Here is an 8,418-nt window from a genome sequence, read left to right on the forward strand (position 1 = left end):
CCTCCATACAAAATTAGTAATTGACTTTTCCATTTCTTTAAAGAATGAAGTTAGGATCTGGATCAGAATTGCTTTGTAGCTATACATTGCTTTGAGTAGTACTGATATTTTCACAACAGTCTTCCTTCCTATCCATGAACATGGAACGTTCTTCCATTTTTGTATGGAGCTTTTGGTTTCTTGTAGCGGTGTTCTGTAGTTTTCTTTGTAAAAACTACTTTCTTTCTCTGGTAAGGTTTATCCTTAAGTGACTATTATGAATGGTATTGTTTTCTTTCCCAGAGCTCTTTTCATTAATATACAAGAACCTGATAGATTTTTGTATGTTGATCATCTATCCTTCCATGCTGTCAAATGCCTCCATTGTTTCCAACATTTTTTTGGGTCGAGTCTTAAAGCTAAAATTTAATAACGTGTTTAATTCTAAAAATCCGCTCATTGTGTAGTTCCACTCTTAGATCGCGCCATCCTTTTTCTTTTAACTTTTTATCATGATTTGAGTGAAATCATAGAGAGCAAATTGGTGTTTCCTTCCACAATTCTCACACATTTTGATTCCCAACATTGATTGCAAGCCTCACAATACAGTGGTACTCTTCCTCCTTCCCCAGTCCCTACCCTTCCCCCTCACCCCCACCCCGTCCCTTCCCCACCTCCTTCCTGTGCTTACCATTTCCCTTCTTCCTTCTTTTCTCTACCTCCCTGCCTTCTGAGCCGTATCCCTGGGCAAAACTGCCCTTTAGGGCTCTTTGTGGTGGGAGGTTGATTGTTTTAAGGAGATGTGCCCAACTGGGGTTACTGGTCACCTTATAGATCTGTCTGTTCCTTGGCTGTAATATGTGAATGATACCATCTGGCTTGTGGATAGTGAAGGGGACTTGAAGCATTTATTGACACAAGACTATAGCCTTCCATCTCCACAACGAAAACAAAGGTCCTCACAAGAAGACCAATAAATAACCCGATAAACAGCAGAAAGATGAAAGTTGTCCAGATTTCATTCCGCACACAGAGAAGCAGCAGTCAAGGAAACAAATGATATATAGTAATGGGCAAATCTGTGGAAAAGATCTTTTGAAAGTGTTCAAGAGCACCGCTGTCACTTTGAGGCCTAAGGGCCACTTCACACAAGCCATGGTGTGTTCAACAGCCTCACACGCATGTGCAAGTTGGACACTGAATTAGGAAGATCAAAGAAGAAATGATGTCTTTCAATGATGGTGTTGGAGAAAATATGGAAGATATAATGGACTGTCTTGAACCAAGGTGTCTTGGAAGAAATACAGCCAGAATGCCTCCTAGAAGTGCGGATGGTGAGAGCTTATCTCACCTATCCTGGATATGTTATCAGAAGGGACTAGCTCCTCAAGAAGGGTGTCATGCTTAGTAAAGGAGAGGATCGGTGAAAGAGAGGAAGATTCTCAAGGAGCTGGATTGGCATAGTGACTCCAACAATGGGCTCACACATAACAACAATTGTCAAGCTGACACAGGGGCGGGCACTGTGGTGCTCTGTTGTACATAGGATAGCTACGAGCCATAACTGGCTCAAGGGCACCCGACAACAACAACAACAACAACATTATTTAGCTCAAAGTTGACCCATGGGGGAGTGCGCAGTACCTGGCTTGGTGGATCAGTAAGGGCTACATACAATCTCAGGGAGCCATCATTTTTCACGATTCTATACCCTTTTTCAGCTCCAGTCTAGTTGTCTGGATCATGATTTCGCAGCTGTAAACTTTGAGTAGAAACAAATTTTAAGTCTTTTTGTTGTTGTTGTTGTTGTTGTTCTTTAGATCTAGCTAGCGGACTTTTTTCAGTGTAGCTTTGTGATCAGTGGGTAGAATGGGTACCCGAATGGATAAATGCCTCCCTCTGTAGGTACTTTCCTAGTTGTTTCTTTTGGGGGCATCCATCATAACTCAGGGGTGTCCCTTTGTGGAACACATAGTTAACAGCCTTGGTTGCTAACTGCAAGTTGGAAATTTGAGTCTACCCAGAAGTACTTCAGAAGAAAGACATGAAGACCTACTTCAGAAATATCTGCTACTGAAAAGCCCTATGGGGTACAGTTCTAGTCTAACACAAATGAGGTTGCCATGAGCCAGCGTTGACTTGATAACAATTGGGTTATTGTCCCTGCTGATATTATCCCTGAGGGATATGCAATGTAGTTTGTGATCCGTAGCCAACTCCCCTGCTCTTCTGTGAACTGTGGGAACCGAACACAAAGGAGTTTGGGGACCTAGACGGAGAAGAAGGCAGGCAGATGATCAGTGGGTTGAGAGTGTGCTGCTGAACATATATATCGGGCTGATTGGGAGCCTGTGGAGATGACACAGTGTAGGGTTTAGATCTGAGCTTTATTGCTGACCTTAAATCACTTAAACTCTGAATCTCAGATTCCTTATTTATAAAATGGGAATAATTATATATGTGTATGTTCATGTGTGCACGTGGGTATGTGTGTGTATGAACCCTGGTGGCATAGTGGTTACACTTTTGGTTGCCATCTACCAGGTCAGCAGTTTGAAGCCACCAATCTTTCTGTGAAAGATGGGACTTTCTACTCCCCCAAAAAGTTAGTCTTGGGTCTGCAGGCGGGCGGAGAAGCTTAATGCAATGGCGACTTTTGTGAGTGAGCTGGAGGCGGCCAAGAAGAACTTGAGTGAGGCCCTGGGGGACAACATGAAACAGTACTAGGCTAACGGAAAGTTAGGGTTCAAGCAGAAGATCAGCAAAGAAGAGTCTGACCTTGAAGCGCATAGACTTCTCACACAGGATAACATTCATTCCCACAACGACTTCCTCTGGGCTATTCTCACACGTTGTCAGATTTGGGTGCTTACACCAGAAGGTGCTGGATCCTTGCCTTAGACAGGGGGTTCCGCAGCCAAACCTGGGAAACCCAAAGGAAAGAAAAAGCTTTCTTCAGTTCGTCAGAAATCTGATCGTAGGTTTCAGTCTCAAAACCCCCTCTCAGGAGCCCAGCAGTTGGGTGATGACGACTTGAAGCTTTGCTCTCACAGGAGGATGCTCCCGACTCGGGGCCAGCTGGAAGGGAGAATGTGAGTGACTCCTGATAAGCACGGGGTGGGCAATGTCACGGCGGAGGCTGTCTCCGCCATGGTCTACCCAGTGGAGAATCACCTCAAAGACATACTGGCATCAGCGGTGTCCAGAAGGAAAGCTTATCGGTTACAAGCTGGTCATTTAAAAATACTCCTTTGGCAGTAACGTAACTCCACGACCACATCTGAAGAATAGCGTCATGACCTACAACAATGTAACAGAAAGCCCGCCAGCCTTTTCTGCTCCGTGTGCTGGGCAGAAGCCGGCTTCTCATCCGCCTCCCGACGATGCCGAGCAGCGGGTCGCGCTCCTGCCGGCGTGCTACGGGGACACGCTATCCGTGTCCTTGCCACCGTGAACATGTGTGACCTTTTTGAAGCTTTGCAGGCACACAGAGAGGTAATCCCTACACAGACAGTGTATGCTCTCAACAGTGAAAGGATCATCATGAAACTGGCACCCAAATCATGAAGCGCTGCAGCAGGATAAAGTTCACCGCCAGCGCCTACCATCCAAGGAGGGGCTTTCGCTCTGCTGAATCAGAGTGTGGGCCCTTCAGCAAATTGATGATTGAGAACGGAATGTTTTTGGGGTCCACATTTCTAGGTTGAAGTGTATAATGTATAGATAACCTTTCCTATGGAAATGTGACAGTACATTTTGTGTTGCTACTGTGAAGCCATTAACGGACACCTGACTTTGGTAATGACCCGTGAGAGGGCGCACATGTGAGAGAAAGAGAAAGAAAAAGAGAGATCACTCCCATTATGGGAACAAAAGGCACCGGATGCGACTGGAGATGTTAGGCATCTGGGGTCTAGTTTCCTATGGTCTGCGATGCGGTAGATGACATCCTAGGGCGTGCAAGCTGTTATGACTTAGTTCCCATAATCAGCAGAACCTCCACACCATATAGTCTGTATCTGCCAAAATAAAATCCTCTTCCTTTCTGCTGAAAAAAATAACAATAAAAAGTTAGTCTTGGAGACCCACAGGGGTAGTTCTGCCCTGCCTTCTTGGGTTACGATGATTCAGCATTGACTCAATGACAGTGCATTTGATGTGTGTGCACATGCACACACACCTCATGAAGATTAAATGAGATAATGTTTACAAAGTGCCTGGTATGCGATCCATATTAATTTCCTTCTGTCCCTTTCCTCATTCTTGCAGATGGTTTTGAACTCCTTGGAGAGTTTGATGTGGAATAGAATCATCATCATATAAGAAAGCCTTGGCTGTAGTCCTGGCCAGTGGATGGCCAACGTATTCATCCAGCAGACAGTGACCTAACAGCTACCACAGGCCAGCTTGTAGGTGTGAACAAGACAGACAAGTCTATTCTGGGAGCCAATCAATAAACAAGCAATGTGTGGAGAAGAATCTCCAGTGATGATAAATACAAAAAGGGGATAGTAGCTATTTCAATTGGGATGTCCTGGTGGCAGTTGAAATGCAAAAGAAAGGTCTCCAGGGGTCTTATACTTGGAAAAGGAGGCCGAGGTTTATTTATCTGAAAGTGATTTTTGCTTGCGTTGAGAGTTGGTTTGGAGGAGCTCCCCGGGGTGAGCTATTTGGGATTTCACAAAGAGCAGAGGCGAAGGTGCACTTCTCCCTGTCTAATCTCTGAGGGAATGACATTTGAGCTCAATTCTGCAGGATGAGAAGTAATTGGGCACACGTAGTTCTAGAGTGAAGAGGTTGGTAGTCCAAGAACAGAATGTTGCGCCTAAGGGTTGGTGGTGTAGAGTGAGCTGAGGACAGCCAAGAGTAGGCAGAATGGGCACTTCTAGGGCAAGGTATTTAATTTTCAGTGTATAGGAGTCACTGGAGGACTTGGAGCAGGCCCATGGTGACCTGATCTGATGTATGGTTTAAATATTTAAACATTGCACTCAGAACTGATCAGTTAAGTGGTTCACTGTGACACTCATATTCTATGGTGACCAGGCAGTCTGGGAGTGTTGTCCACACTGTGTTTGTCTGGAGAAATAGACGGTGTCGAATTGACAGCAGTAGATCACGTCATGGCCAATGAGGGACTTGGGTGTAAGAAGAAGAGATGCCTCAGATTCTACCTTTTTATAACTATGAGGAGTAGGAAGGACCGAAGATGACTTTGGGAGAAGTCTTAGGGGAGGACCATGGCTATAGGTTAGGGGGAGATGAGGCATGGAGATGCCACTGGGGGCATTTCGATGCTTTGCTTTGTTCTCCCTCTCCCTCCTGTGGTGCCAGTCTAGTCTATGGCCAATACATCTGTGGATCCATTGGGCCTTCTCTTCTTCCATGATTATTGTGAGCTTCCTGGGTTCCTAGTGATGGCCTACCATTGTCTCTCAAAAGTGTACTTCACACCCCTCACTGCTGGCCACATGACGGGACCTATGTAAGGTAAACCAGCTAAAGGAAACAAAGAGAAGCGCAGTTGGCTTCCCATTGGAATTTTCTCCGGAGTGAATGCATGTCCATCAACTCGCTCTGTAGACATAGTGACATCACATCAATACACACACCTTCTTGTCCCCAGACTCTCCTACATACGCCAGGTACACATAGCCCTGATCCCTCCAGGTCTTCGCTATCCCCAGGTGTCCACACATGTTGACTGACTATTGAGTGAAGCACACACACACCACTGCCTTTGTTGGGTTCGTATCCAAACTCCCAGAGACAAAGGACTGCATGTACAGAAGCACCTTGGAACCAGGTCTGCACCTGATACGCGGAACATTACACTTAAAATGCAAATTCATAACTAAATTTCAGACCTATCGACCAATGTTTTTGAAACTGTAGTTGGACGCACTAATGGGCCATAAAATAAAATGTCTGGATTGCAACCAACTTGAAAAACAAAACCAGAAAGAGACATCCATTTTTAGAGCTTAAGCTCAAACTGTTGAGGGGGTTATGATCTACAGAAAAATCACACAAAAACCACAGAGTTCCTGTATACATCTTTCCACCCGTGTATTGTTTGTTCTATTATCAACAACTCACGTTTCTGTGTACACTTTTTACCACCGATGAGCCAGTATGTATGCATTATTATGAACTATATTCTAATGCTTACAGTAGGGTTCACACTTTGTGCTCTTTGTCCTGTGGTGTAATGCATGCAAACCTGTGGCAGTTTGTCTCTATTAAGATTACAACCTTGGGCACTGTTTGGGGAAATACTATATATATATGGTTGCTGTGAGTCAGAACTGAGTTGGTTACAATGGTATTGGTAAGAGTAAGTGGTATACAGGGGCAAAAACCTGTACATGTGTGCTAGATTATGCTGTGGTTAAATATTAATTGCTTTATCCATCTCTATTTTTTTACCGTGGTTTGTGATTAAAAATATCTGAAAAGCACACAAAAGATGGTCTCCAATAGGAGCCTGTAAAGGAAGTACAATGGCGATGAAGATGTTTTCTGCTAGGTAGCCCCTGTGTGGCAGGAAGATGGGCTCCAGGCAGCGCAGTGTCAGAAGGTGAGTGGAGGGGAGATGAGCAGACAGGCGGTGGGAAGGAGAGGGGCGCATCTTAACCGGAAGCAGTAGGAAGGAAGGGAGGTCTCCTTCCAGGTTTAGGGTTCGGCTGACTGAGACGGAAACACAGGTGAGGGGCTGACTTTTCCTTTGTGAAGGCTGGTCATGCTCATGCTGCGTTTGAGTGGTGGGGTGGGGGGGTCCTGGCAGCATTTGTGGTGGAGAGTGAGCCAGGTATGCATATTGACAGCTGGCTGTACGGTCTTGGGAGTGAGCATGGGCTCAGTTAGAGTGCAGGGGATGACAGAGAAGAGGGCCCAGGAGAGGCCCGAGAATTAAAGACATGGCAGAGAGACGTGATGGGAGGGGACAACGTGCCAGTGGCAGGCAGAGAGACTGTCCTAGAGACCAAGAAGGAGACAGGGCAGAGGGGCAAAGGCTCTGTGGCATGTGTGGCATGGAGCTGAGGCTCCAGCAGGGAGAACCCTCGAAATTGAACACAGCAGGAACTGAACTTCACAAAGCTGACCTGGTGCTGTGCTGACCAATGAGCCACTGAGACCAGGAGAACCAGTGGAGAATCTGTCGGCCTTCCTGCAGCTCCCCAGTTGAGTTGAAGTCTTGGGGGGGGGGGGAAGAAGTGTCAAGGAGGGGCTTTCAGGAGAGTGAAGGGTTGGAAGAGGGTATATCTTGGGGAGGGGAAGGGTAAGAAACTAGAAATGAGGGCACTGGTGGGGCAACAAAGTGAGTGCTCCCCATTGTCCTACAGTCGTCCTGTCTGCTCCTTTAGATTGCTTAGCATCCAACAGATGACCAGTCCACGTGCACCGACAAGGCTCTGCAATCCAAGGGGTCTGCCTTTACGGTTGAAAGGCACTTTCAGTCCTGGTCCTCAGCGCTCTCAGACTCAGGTGTCTTAGACTCAGTTCCTAATCTGGCCAAAGGGAATGAAGTAAGTCTACGTTCCTTAACTCCAAAAGCTGTTAGAAGGAAATAAGGAAAAGCAATCCATACACGCATGTTGACTTTGGTAACGAGGACGACGGCGTATAATTTATGGTTGAAAAGGAAGAGCCTGAAGCCAGAAGGCCTGGTTTGACGCTCAACTTCATCCCTTCTCAAGACTCTGACATTGAACATGAGCTGAACCTTCCTTTGCTTGAATGTCTTCAACTATCAATTGGGGATGATGATAATATAATAATAGTAATAGATTGTTATGAGGATTTGTGTTAGTCCTGGTGGACTAGAGGAACAAATCCAGGGAGACTCGTATGTGAGTAAGAAAGAGGTTTATATACAAGAGCAATTCAATATTGAGAAAACATCCTAGCCCGGTTTAGATCAAGTCCATAAGTCTGATATTCGCCCCTATGCCTCATACCAATCTATAAGGTCCTCTTCAGATTCACAAAACACATGCAATGACACCGAATACAGGAAGATCACAGGCCAGTGGGTTGGACGTCTTGTGGATCCAGTAGCGTTGTAAGCATGTCAGCGCTGGCAGGGGTCTCTATGTGGCTTCTTCGGCTGTAGACGTCTGGTTGCATCAGCGTAGGTCCATGTGGCTTCTCCTCAGGGATGTCTCACCAGGAGTCAGCCTTGTCACTAGAAAGTCTCCAAGGGAGTGAAATGAGAGAGAGAGAGTCTCTCCCACCTTCCAAGGAGGAAATCCAGGAATTCTCAGAATTCTTAGGGGAAGGCCATGCCCACACAGAGACCGCATTGGCTACAATCTGATTGACAGCCTGGACTCCACCCCTACACTCTTAATCTTCAAATTGATACCAGATTATGTAAGTACCACAGGATTCCACAGCAAACTCACTGCCATGGATTCAATGCTGACTCTTAGCCAC

At 46.0% G+C, this 8,418-nt stretch overlaps 1 pseudogene; it reads left to right on the forward strand.

Annotated features, from left to right (window-relative positions):
- The first annotated feature begins 2,625 nt into the window (after window positions 1-2,625).
- LOC101655586 lies at window positions 2,626-3,613 on the forward strand (annotated as a pseudogene).
- Window positions 3,614-8,418: the final 4,805 nt, after the last annotated feature.

The sequence above is a fragment of the Echinops telfairi genome, unplaced genomic scaffold (assembly GCF_000313985.2).
Source record: "Echinops telfairi isolate 266 unplaced genomic scaffold, ASM31398v2 ScPeMD7_15;HRSCAF=58, whole genome shotgun sequence".
NCBI classification, from domain to species: Eukaryota; Metazoa; Chordata; class Mammalia; order Afrosoricida; family Tenrecidae; genus Echinops; species Echinops telfairi.